Source organism: Scylla paramamosain, chromosome 18 (genome assembly GCF_035594125.1).
Source record: "Scylla paramamosain isolate STU-SP2022 chromosome 18, ASM3559412v1, whole genome shotgun sequence".
NCBI classification, from domain to species: Eukaryota; Metazoa; Arthropoda; class Malacostraca; order Decapoda; family Portunidae; genus Scylla; species Scylla paramamosain.
Genome location: NC_087168.1, coordinates 3,828,823 through 3,841,304, shown reverse-complemented (window position 1 = coordinate 3,841,304; position 12,482 = coordinate 3,828,823). Strand labels below are relative to the sequence as shown.

At 38.0% G+C, this 12,482-nt stretch overlaps 1 long non-coding RNA gene across 1 annotated transcript in view; it reads left to right on the top strand.

Moving 5' to 3' along the window:
• LOC135109026 (uncharacterized) overlaps positions 1–12,137 on the top strand; it is a 35,093-nt gene extending 22,956 nt beyond the window's left edge. Inside the window, exon 2 of the long non-coding RNA XR_010272548.1 lies at positions 8,418–12,137. This is a non-coding gene — a long non-coding RNA (uncharacterized LOC135109026). The remainder of the gene's footprint in view (positions 1–8,417) is intronic.
• The last annotated feature ends 345 nt before the right edge of the window (positions 12,138–12,482 follow it).

Sequence of the window (12,482 nt, the reverse complement as noted above, 5' to 3'; positions counted from 1 at the left end):
GGCTTCAGAGGTCAACCTATAGGCTTATGTCAGCATCCCCTCACTCACTCACTCTTGCTACAGTCTCATGTGGAGCCAGTTTCTTGCTTGTGGGGCGAGTTCTTACTTGTGGGATCGAGTTTTCACTGTAGCCGCACTGGCAGGTCTTCATTAGCTCCCAGGTGATCTGTTTTACTGATCACACCCATCATCGTAGGGTCGAGGAAAGGCAGTTCTCTCTCTCTGTGACATTTATTAATGAGGTAGGCATGACCATAAGAACTGCGAACAAGTTCTCAGTCTCAATTTCTTAAAAGAAACATTCAACATATTACTGTATTCATTAACAATACATGCAACCAACTTGGCATTATGACAATTAGTTTTTACTACAAAATTAAAGTACTTACCTCAGTCACCTTCCTGCCCATCATTGTCTGAGTGCGATTTGGCTGTTAGTGATGCCCACAGGCGACCAGTGGGTTAACCACACTTTACTAACAAGTGAGCATCGGTTTGGTGCTTAATATAGCATTGAATACTGATACTTACACATATTACACGTCTTCATGCAAATAGAAAACTATTGAACATTTCACCTATGATTACCGAGGAATAATGACGTGAGGTACATACGCTTTACGTACAGTAACAATTACCTAAACCTCACCGGGGGACTTTGTTCCCTTGGATCCCCCCTCAAGAACACTAACCTAACCTAGCATTACCCAACCTAAACTAACCTAAGAATATCCAACCAGATCTACCATTACCTAACCTAACCAATCTGTACCATGGCATTCATGCACTGTCCCTCTTGGCCAGCATCTGAAATTGTCATACAATAATAAATAAGACACATTAACACTCACCAAGAGAGGAAATAGTGTCAAACTTCAAGGTTGTTAAGATAAAAGCTGCCATTTTGAAAGGTTTAACAACAAATGTAGATCACAATCTTGAAAACTTTCCACGATGACAGCTGAAGTCACACTGGCATGATGGTGTCGTGATGCCCTCCGTCACCGGACAGTGTGGAATAATACTCTCATAGTGTTCTTTATATGTCTCGCAAATAAGATGTGCCACATAATAAAATTTTCTTAATAGAATGCTTTTTGTTCAATAGTTTTGATACAATGAACAAACTGAGCTTGTGTATGGACAAAAAAAAAACTTACTGTATTTGATGTCTTATAAGACGCACCTTTTCTCCAAAAAGAAGTCTTAGGAAATGAGCATGTGCCCTATGAGGCCAAGGTTCAGCACTGAGGCAGTGGTTGGTGATAAGTCTATGGCAACAGAGACTTTAAAATCAAACCCCAGACACCTTCGCACATGTAAACAAAGTGACGATTGGTACTACACCACAAAACAACTCTCTCTTTCAAGGTAACAATATATAATAGGTCATACTATATATATATATATATATATATATATATATATATATATATATATATATATATATATATATATATATATATATATATATGTAATAGGTCACATAGAATGACACCAGTCAGGAAGAATTTGCCTAAGTGACCATGCACCACGCATTGCACGTACCAAAACAAACACATGGTTGGTTATGCGCTGAACCTGGTGACATGGGCAAGCTTCACTGCGTTCTTTACAGTATGATGCCGTTACTCCTTGAGGTAAGACACACTTTCATACAATTAAAATTGCACCTATCTTTTAACATTCTTATGAACAAACTTTATTTTCCCTGTAGTCTCTCACAGTCATTGCTGACACCATGTGCCAGGTACATGTTTACATCTCACAACAGGATTGATATGTAGGCTATTAGAAAATATCAAAGTTTTTAAATGCAAAATATTGGGATCTAATAATGATCTAAATGCATGTGAGAGTCTTCAAATGTCCAGGTGAAATCCTTCACTTCATATTCAGAGCTTAAATCCACTGATTTATCTTTTTCATTTCAATGTCTGCCAAAAACTGGGTGCGTCTTATGAGCCCGTGCATCTTATGAGCCATCAAAATACAGTATATATTTCTATCAAATATGAACTATTTCCTGAGGCACATAGGAAGTGTTCCAGGGTTCAGTGTATAAAAGGAACTGTACTGTGCACACAATTTGTGGACTTAGGCTCTGGGAGGCATCTCTGTTTTCTGCATGGATTTGTGAGTTAACTATAGAAAGTTGCTGTCTGAAACTTTTACAGACATACACTACAATAAGTATACTATATCATCATGTTAGTGTTAAACGGCAAAGTAAGAATGACGTATCATAATCATTAACTGCTACTGGTGTTGTGAATGGAATTTTAAAATTAAATTCCAAAAATTGTATTCACAGTTACTCCACTTGCTATGTTGAAACTAAAGTCCACCACCTATCTGAAGTGATTCTGTTCTGTCTACAGAGTAACATGTTGTCTTGGCATTGACCAAAAATAAAGAAGTAATTAGTTATTGGCGGAAAAGTGCACAACATCACACACATCATCACACCTGGACCTAAGGTTGACGAAGTGGTACCTGCGAAGAGTGAAGTGTGCAGAGGTACAGCTGTAAGAGAGGGAGGGACATGGACAGTGGCATACATTAATGTGGATGGTTTAGTTTCAGTTATGGATGAAGTGAATGAATTTATAAAAGCAAATGAACCAGACATCATGGCAATGGTAGAAACTAAACTAAGAGATTCAGAGACACCAAATTTAGGAGGGTGAAAGTACAATATGTGGATAAGAAACAGATGTGGAAAAGGAGGAGAAGGAGTGATGATGCTTGTTAAAAAGGGTATCAGGGTGGAGAGTGTGGAAAAGGCAGAAGGCTTGGTGGAAGGCCTAAACTTACAACTAATAAATGGAAGAAGAGGAATACGATATGTCACAGTGGTGTATGTCCCACCAAAAACAAAGACCTGGAATAGACAAGAGCATGAACAGTTGCTGAGTGAGACAAAAGAATGGCTTGTAAAAAAAATTAAAGAAAACAACAAAATTGTTATAATGGGAGATTTTAATTGTAAAGAGATAAATTGGGAGGAGTGAAACACAAGAGGAGGAGAAGACTCATGGGGAGATAAGGTTCTGAAACTGGCAATGAACAATATTATGACACAGTGGGTTGAGGAAAACACTAGATACAGGGGAGGAGCCATCAAGACTTGATTTGGTATTATCAAAAGAAGCAGATATTATAGAAGACATGAACTATAATTGTCTACTAGGAAAAAGCGACCATGTCATGATAAGGTTCTGTATTAAGGAAAAAAGAGAGGAAAGTAGATGTGAAGATTATAATAGTGAAAGATTTAATTAAGGTAAGTCAAATTTTGAATAAATGAGGAGATACTTTGGTGAAGTGGACTGGAGTACACTTATCACAGCAAGTAATGTGCAAAAGAAGTGGGAAGCTTTCATCAATATTTATGAAGAGGGAGTGAAAAGATATGTACTGAAAGTAGAGACAAAGAGAAGATATAAAATTGGTATAATAGAAGATGTGAAATAGCTAGGGAGGAGAGGGAAACGGCATGGAATAGATGGTGGAGTAAAAATACGCAGGAGCTATGGCAAAACTACGCAACTACAAGAAATTAATATGTAGGGGTTATTAGAGAAGAAAGGAATAATTATGAAAAAGATGTTATGGACAAATGCAAAGAGGAACCAAAACTATTCTTCAGATATGTGAACAGCAAAATGAAAAATAGAGAAGGAATAAGCAGATTGAAGGTGAATGGTCAAATGTGTGAGGATCCGGCTGAATTGGCAGAGATAATGAACAGGAGCTTTCAATCAGTATTCACAAAAGAGAGAACATTTGTGTGGCAGAGTGAGATGAGTGAGGAAATGGGACTGGGGGAAATCCAAGTGACTGAAGAGGATGTCCAGAAACAGATGGAGGGACTAGACGTTAGGAAGGCCCCTGGACGTGATGGAGTGTCAGGATGGATACTAAAAGAGTACAATAAGCAGTTGACATGGGTAATACATAATATTACTGAGAGCTCCCAAATTGAAAGTAGAGTCCCAATTGAATGGAAGAGAGCCAACATAGTGCCAATCTACAAAGGTGGTAGTAAAGAGGAGCCCTTAAACAATAGACCTGCATCTCCAACAAGTGTGGTGTGCAAAATGTGTGAAAGATTGGTGAAGGATAAATGGATGCAGTACCTAGAAGGAAATGAAGTGATAATAAAGCAACAATTTGGATTTAGGAGAGGGAGATCATGTGTTACAAACTTATTGAGTTTTTATTCTAGAGTGGTGGATATAATGCAAGAAAGAGATGGATGGACAGATTGTGTTTATTTAGACCTGAAGAAGGCCTTTGATAAAGTGCCACACAGGAAATTATTGTGGAAGTTGAAGCATAATGGTTGGCTAAGGGGGGGCCTGCTGAGATAGATGGAAAATTTCTTGGGAAACAGAGAAATGAGAATGGTGGTGAAAGACCAAAAATCATCATGGAGGGAAGTCATAAGTGGAGTACCCCAAGGCTCAGTACTTGCACCAATCATGTTTGCAGTTTATATAAATGATATGATGGAGAGTGTGAACAGCTACATGAGCCTTTTTGTGGATGATACAAAATTGCTGAAGAAAGTTGAGAGTGCAGAGGACTGGAATGTTACAAGAAGACCTGAACAAGATATCAGAGTGGAGTTATAGATGGGAAATGGAATTTAATTTAAAGAAGTGTAAAGTAATAGAATTTAGAAAAAGTACAAGAAGAGTAAAAGGAAATTATGTGTTGAATGGTGTAAGGTTGAGTGGAGCAGAAGAGGAAAAGGATCTCGGTGTTAGAGTGACTAGGAACCTGACCCCAGAGAGACACATTAGCAAAATTACAGGAGAAACCTATAACTTGTTGAGAAGAATAAGGTAGGCCTTTGCATATATGGATGAAGAGATGGTCAGGAAGATGATTGTGTCGCTGATAAGACCTAGACTAGAATATGCAGCAGTAGTGTCGTCGCCATATAAGAAAAAGGATATAAGGAAGTTGGAGAGAGTTCAGAGAGCAGCTACGAAGATGGTACCAAGTATCAGGGACTTGTCATGTGAAGAGAGACTGGCAAGGATACATCTACCAATGTTGGAAAAGAGGAGAGAAAGGGGAGACTTGATTGTGATATATAAAGCATATGAGGGAGTAGAGGAGGTGGACCAGAGCAACTTAATGGTCTGGGATACACGGGACACTAGAGGACATGGAAAGAAGCTGAAGAGGAGTGCTTGTAGAAGAGACATGAAAAAGTATAGTTTCCCATATAGAAGTATTGATGTATGGAACAGTCTGGATGAGGAGATAGTAAATGCAGAAAGTATACATGGATTCAAGCCTAAGTTGGATATTAAAAGATATGGAGATGGGACAACACAAGCATAGCTCTTTTTTCCATAAAGCACAACTAGGTAAATACAACTAGGTAAATACCTCATGTATTCAAGAGTCTGTGCACCAGTGTGTGGTTCTTCGATTCCAGAGGCATGCTGTTGAATGGGAACATGTTGGGGCTACCAGAATATATTGTCTGGATGATGTCCCCATCTCTTTAAGGATTCCACATTTGACTTTGTAATTATGATAGATACTTAAAACTTCTCCAGCATATTTTAAATATCACTCAAAAAGGAAGTGGTATAGCAAACAGCTATCTCAAGAATGGCTATGTTAGTTTGGTTTGTTAGTTAAAATAACGTAAAATCAATAACTTCGTGGAATTTACAAATAGAAAAGCTCAAAGATGATAATTTGCTTAATTAATTAGTGTGCAACAACCCCTCATGTTAGGTTCCTGCAAACCAATGTATGCAGATCTGCAAATGAAGATGAGGAGTTTTTACTGACGGTGCTCCCGCGTTTGAGCACTTGGTTAAGAATAGTACCTCTCTTTAAGAGAGTTTAATTATATTTCTAGTGCCGAAAAGCATATAGATCTACCAGAGACAACTAGAAGGTTATAATAGTGATATTTAGCATAAAATAAAAATTGCTAAATTTGGAGCTTAACCTGGTTTGGATTCATGGCCACTCATATATTTGGAACATAATAGGTGCCAACACAGATCCATGTGGTATCCTACTTGTTACTTTACACCATCTTGAATTAGCATTTCTGATTACTGTTCTCATTTCCCTCTCTTGTAAATAATCCTCCATCCATCTCAGTGTTGCTCCCTTTAGTCCTCTTCCATTCTCTAACTTCCACATCAGGCTTTTGTGGGGATCTTTATCAGATGCTTTTTTGAGATCCAGGCATATCACATCAACCCATCTGACCCTCTCTTGCACTCCATCTATTACTCTTGTATAGAAGCTCAGTAGATTTGTGACACAGGATCTCCCTCTTTCTGAATTCAAATTGCTTTTCTGTAATTATCTTTTCATCTTTTAAATATTGCACCCATCTATCTTTAATTACTACTTCACAAAGCTTGCTTACAATACTTGTTAGTGACACTGGTCTGTAATTTAATGGTTCCATTTTATTTCCCCCTTTGTATATTGGGACTATGTTAGCTCTTTTCCATTCCCTTGGTACTTTTCTTCCTCTCAGCAAGCTGTGTGTGTGTGTGTGTATTTACCTAGTGTCCTGTCTCCATATCTGTATTTATCCAGAACTTCCTTAAATTTATGCACATTTGGTGCTGTAACAACCTCCTCATTTAGACCATTCCAGATACCCACAGTTTTATGTGGAAAACAGTACTTCTTGATGTCCCACAAACACTGACTCTTCCTGATTTTCTTTGAGTGCCCTCTCATCTGTCCAGCTTCATCTCCTTCCAGCAACACCAGATCCTGCTTGTCTATCTTCTCGATGTGGTTAACTATATTATACATTGTCATTAGATCTCCTCTTCCTCTTTTAACTTGCAAAGCTGGCAATCCCATTTCCTTCAATCTCTCTTCGTATGTTAGGTCTTTCAGCTCTGGTACCATCCTTATAGCTGCCCTCTGAATTCTTTCCAACTTCTTTATATTTTTCTTCATATGCGGAGACCACACCACTGCTGCATATTCCAGTCTGGGACGTAGCATAGTGTGTGTGTGTGTGTGTGTGTGTGTGTGTGTGTGTGTGTGTGTGTGTGTGTGTGTTAATTATCTGAAAGAGAAAGAGAGAGAGAGAGAGAGAGAGAGAGAGAGAGAGAGAGAGAGAGAGAGAGAGAGAGAGAGAGAGAGAGAGAGAGAGAGAGAGAGAGAGAGGGGGGGGGGAATGAGTGTCAAATCATTGGGTACTGTCAGGGTCACTAATTGGTTGTCACATAGCCACAATTTCTCTCTCTCTCTCTCTCTCTCTCTCTCTCTCTCTCTCTCTCTCTCTCTCTCTCTCTCTCTCTCTCTCTCTCTCTCTCTCTCTCTCTCTCTCTCTCTCTTCCTTCCTTCCTTCCTTCCTTCCTTCCTTCCTTCCTTCCTTCATTTCTTCCTTCCTTCATTTCTTCCTTCCTTCCTTCCTTCCTTCCTTCCTTCCTTCCTTTTCTTATTGCCCCATATGTGTTCATTATATCAAGGGTTTACTGTAAGAAAATGTATTTATAAATAACAAACATCTAAAAACACACGAAGTGAACAAGCAAGATGAGAAATGCTGGGCAGATGTTGTGGTGCTTGGTGTGCCAACTAGCAGCAGCGTAGCTGAAGCTCGCTTACATCTCAGATTTTGGCTTGCAGCTTAAAGCAAAAAATTGTTCAAGTGACAGCTTGTATCTTGAAAAACTTGTAAGTTGGGGCACTTGTAAGTCAAGGTACCACTATATATATATATATATATATATATATATATATATATATATATATATATATATATATATATATATATATATATATATATATATATATATATATATATATATACTTAGGTGTGTGAAGTCAGTGAGGTCAGTTTTCCGCATGTGGTATAGCCAGAGATCACAGCAGAATTAAACGTGAAGAAAGAACCATAATGCACTCTATCTTCCACATGGCTTGTTTATCCATGATCATATTGCTTTAGTATAAAATAAAGCACTTTGTTAAAGAGCAAACAGTATAGTAAGAACAATGAATACAGTTTCTTGTTTTCAAGAAAAATTTGAAAGTCTTCACCATTTCTAGCCACCGAATTCCTCTAGATGGCACCAAATTTTATTTATCCCTTTTTGCTGTTTTAAGAACTTTTATTTCCATTTGTGTACTAGCCTGATGACAAGCTGTCAGCTCTAGCTGTGCAGGAGATATGGAAAGTGGTGGAGGGCTGCCAAGGTGTTAGTTTCCACATTAGAATGAAAGTTGTCAGTGCAAGGTGTGTATCCTTGTATATAATACAGTACACTTGTATTGTGAGAATTTTTATGGTTGTCATGGACTAAACAGAATCTTTTATTTTGTGCTGGACCTGCTTAGGTTGAAACTGTAGCAGAAACCCCTCACCGCTTGTATGATGATGGCCTTCACTGTTACAGGTGCTAAGTCAGTGTCCAGCCCCAGGACTCCCTCTGTACATCCTCAGTGTGGCCCAGAAGTTGCTGCAGGACTGGCCACTTCCACAAGCAGTGCTGCAATGGAGGATGTGAGGGCAGGCAGCACCAGTAACAGCCAAAAGCACCAGGTAGTTCCAGGTGCAAGGATCTGCACTTGTAATTACTGCAAGAAAGGGTGCTCCTCTAAATAAGCTGTTACAAAGATACCTTCTCTCTTGTGCCAACAAGACAAGGCCAAGAAGGGGGAGTAGCCTCATTAACCTCAGTGAACATTGTTACCAACACTAATGACAGAAACCATAGGTGTGGTCTCTTTGGGAAAGCATTTGCTTCAAAAAGTAATCCTAACAGATATATTTTCACCCACACTATGAGGATGTTTCCAATAAACAAATCCCAACCAACAGTCCACAAATCTCAACATGGAAAAGTTACAGAAGGCTAACATATGCTGGCTGAATGATGCCCAGGATAAAAGGATTCTCAAATCACATTTCAGTACCAGGACATGTGAGGAGAGTGATGGCGTACCCTCCACCAGTGCTACAGGGAGAAGTCCCTTCCCACCCAGCATTCAGTTGACAACCCCATCAGGCTACCACAGCTTTGGCCTTGGACCCCTGCAACTAGACCACCAGTAAACCAAGAGAAATTGGCAAAAAACACATCACAGTAAAATCCATTGAAGAGAAAAGATCTTTTACTGCTTTGCCAACTCAATGTTTGAGAAGTGGGGGACAGAAAAAAAGAAAGCACTATTTGAGGAAAAAATAAGATATGCAGATTTATTAGTGGAGAAGAAAGAAGCCACCACAACTGTTCAATTAACATCAATTGCCTCTCAAATCTCACAGCATCTATTAGCAGAAGAAATACAAAGTATTAAGGAAGAAGCCCAAAGAGAGGCAGTAAGTGACTTTAAGGAGATAAAAGATGGAAAACAACAAGAATATGGAAGAGGTCTATGGAAAATGCAGGAAAAAAATATTATTATGACAACTGAATATGCTAAGACCATATATACTAACCAGAAATATATGTAGAGAATGGCAGAAGATATTCAACCTCCACTGTCCAGACAAAATAGGCATAGCAGGAAGCAAATTTATCATCCTGAACCAGAACATTCTCACTCAAAAGCATTTCACAAATGAAGAAATAGAAGCAATGAAAGCTGAAGTGCCAGAGCTGCCAAGACCTCCACCACCAAATACAAACCTGAGACAACCATTTGGAAGAGCTTCAGCTGAACCCCCAAATATCCAACCATCACATTCCAATTCTAATTCAGAACAATCAAAAAGCCCTGAGAGACTATGCAGGAACATGAGCCACACACCACCACAATCAGCAAATGGAAGGCAGATGGAAATAAACCCAGAATAGCAGGACCTGGAAGAAGAACTGGCTAACAAGACTGAGGGAACAAGTAGAATGAACATGGAAGAACACCCTAAATTAATCAGATTTAAGGAAAAAAAAAGTTCAAAGCACTGTTAGAAAAGATCAACATTGGCTTAACTAGACTCGTCCCAGAAAGTGCCACACTAAATAAACTGTGCAAACAACGGGGCTGCTTGGTTGGCACACACTGATATCATCCCAGAGTACAAGAAAAGAGAAGGAAACAGAAATAGGAGGATATGCACTGTACCACATTGGAAAAAGAAACTGCAGTATAAGATCAGTCATCTAAGAGATCTCATAAATAACAACCTTCATGCAAGACCAAAACCACACAGGAAACCTCCTCAAGAAAATAAAGCAAATAACAAGAAGATACAGCATAAGCAACAACAATTTGGGTGGAAAACTAGCAGGACATCAAGCCCTAGTTAAAGCCTTGGCAGCACAAATAAGGAATAAAGAGAAGAAAATATATGCCAGAAAGATCAACAGGTAGTTTGCAGAAAACCCAGGGGTAGTGTATAGAAATAGTTAAGACCTCATTGAAACACAAGACCCACCCAGCTGAGAAAAAAGCAGCTGAGGGATGCTGTGTGAAGAGCCCAGAGAACATGAGGGGACCCCATGGACAGAAACCATCAAAAAGAAAAATAGAAATTAACAACAAATGCCAGCAGTCAAATTTGTACAGGAAGGTCTGAAAAAGAAAATTGGTCAACTGTTGAAAAAAGAATTATTTATTCATGAAAACAAGCCTCAATCTTTATGAATAGGCAGTTAGTATGAACATTTATACTGTAGACTATTATCTAGATGAATGAGCAGAAAATGATGCAAAAAAAAAAAATAAATAAATAAAAAAAATAAAATAAAAATAAATAAATAAAGTTGCATGACTTGAAATCGTATATCTGGCAGGATCACTGAGCAAGGCAAGTTCAGAACCTTAGTGGGACATTTAGAAATGGTGATTTTGAATTTCAAATAAATTTTTTTTTTTTTTTTCCGTATTTGGGAACAGTGAATTATATTGGAACAAAAATGAAAATTTCATTTTTTGGTGACCAGGATATGGGATGTAAGATGTGCTGGCCTCATACAGGGAAAGAATGAAGAGCTGGGATTTGATGGGGAGAGAACTATAGTAGAGGTACAAGACTGCAGCCTTTTAACTAACAGTAAAAAAAAAAAAAAAAAAATAGCCAGAATTTCACAAGATAACAAATGCAAATCTAGTCTCAGGCTGCTGGACTCTTAGCAGATAGATACTACACATACTGCCACAACAAAGCCTGCAAGTACTTGCACTGGAAAACATGCAGAGAACTAGAAATAGATGTAAAGGATAACATCTGTCGATGTCAGACCAATGATTGCCAGCTTTTTAAATATGCAGACGACACTGCTCTTGTCAGCCTTTGTATCAACGATGACAATGTGTATCGGAGGGAAGTGGAATGTTTTCACAAGTGGTGTAAGGAAAACTACCTTGAACTTAATGTTAAGAAAACAAAGGAAATGGTAATAGATTTCAGCACTTTGCCAGTTGCCCAACAGCCGCTGTACATAAACGGAGAACTCGTTGACACAGTTAAGGAATACAAATACCTCGGCACAGTAATAGATAATGGGTTCAGTTTTAATAGTAATGTCGAGGCAATATATAAAAAAGTTAATTCTAGAATGTATTTCATGAGGAAACTTAAGAAAATTAAGATTGACACTAAAATTATGGAGTTATTCTATACAGCAGTAGTGCAGTCAGTCATTTCATTTTCCATCACATGTTGGTATGGTAATTGTAGCTCTGATTCTAAAAATAAACTAACCCGATTAATCAAAAACTGTGCAAAATTAGGTGTAAAAAATATCAATTCATTGATGGATATATACAGAAAGTTCTCTCTACAAAGATTCGAAGTAATTATCAATGACGTAACACATCCACTGAACGGCCATTACCAAAAGTTACCCTCAGGGAAAAGGCTGAGATCATCAAAATGTAGAACAGCCAGATTGTGTAAATCCTTTGTGCCGGCAAGTATCAGATTTTTAAATAGTGGCCCTCTAAACATATCATAGCTAACTATACTAAGGCTTGGGAACCAGTTACCAGTTATCTTTTTATGTACTCCATTTTTTATTATTTTATTCTTTTAGATTAATCTTTAGATTAATCTTTAGATTAATAAGACCTGTTAGTTTTAGACCTTGTATGAATGATTCAATCTTTTATGAAAACACACAAGACAAATTTCATGTATGTTACGTGACCAATAAATATTATTATTATTATTATTATTATTATTATTATTATCTGAACATGAAGCAGCACCAGCTGTCTCAAACAGTAAAGTAATCAACTTCAACAATATAGAGATTCCAGCTTGTTATCTGGAACAAACAAGAGAAAACAGCCAAAATCATAGAGCTGCAGTCCCTAATGACATTAACCTCAATAGAACTGAAAGGGAGAATATTATTAAACTTCAAGACCTAAAAAATGACACAAAACATGGTCATGGAAAGACAGATATAATACCACTGGTGGTGGAGACAACAGGCTAATAAAGAAAACCTGAGGAGCTACTTAGAACCAATCTCTGGTCATTCAAGTGCTTATGAGGTACAAATAGCTGC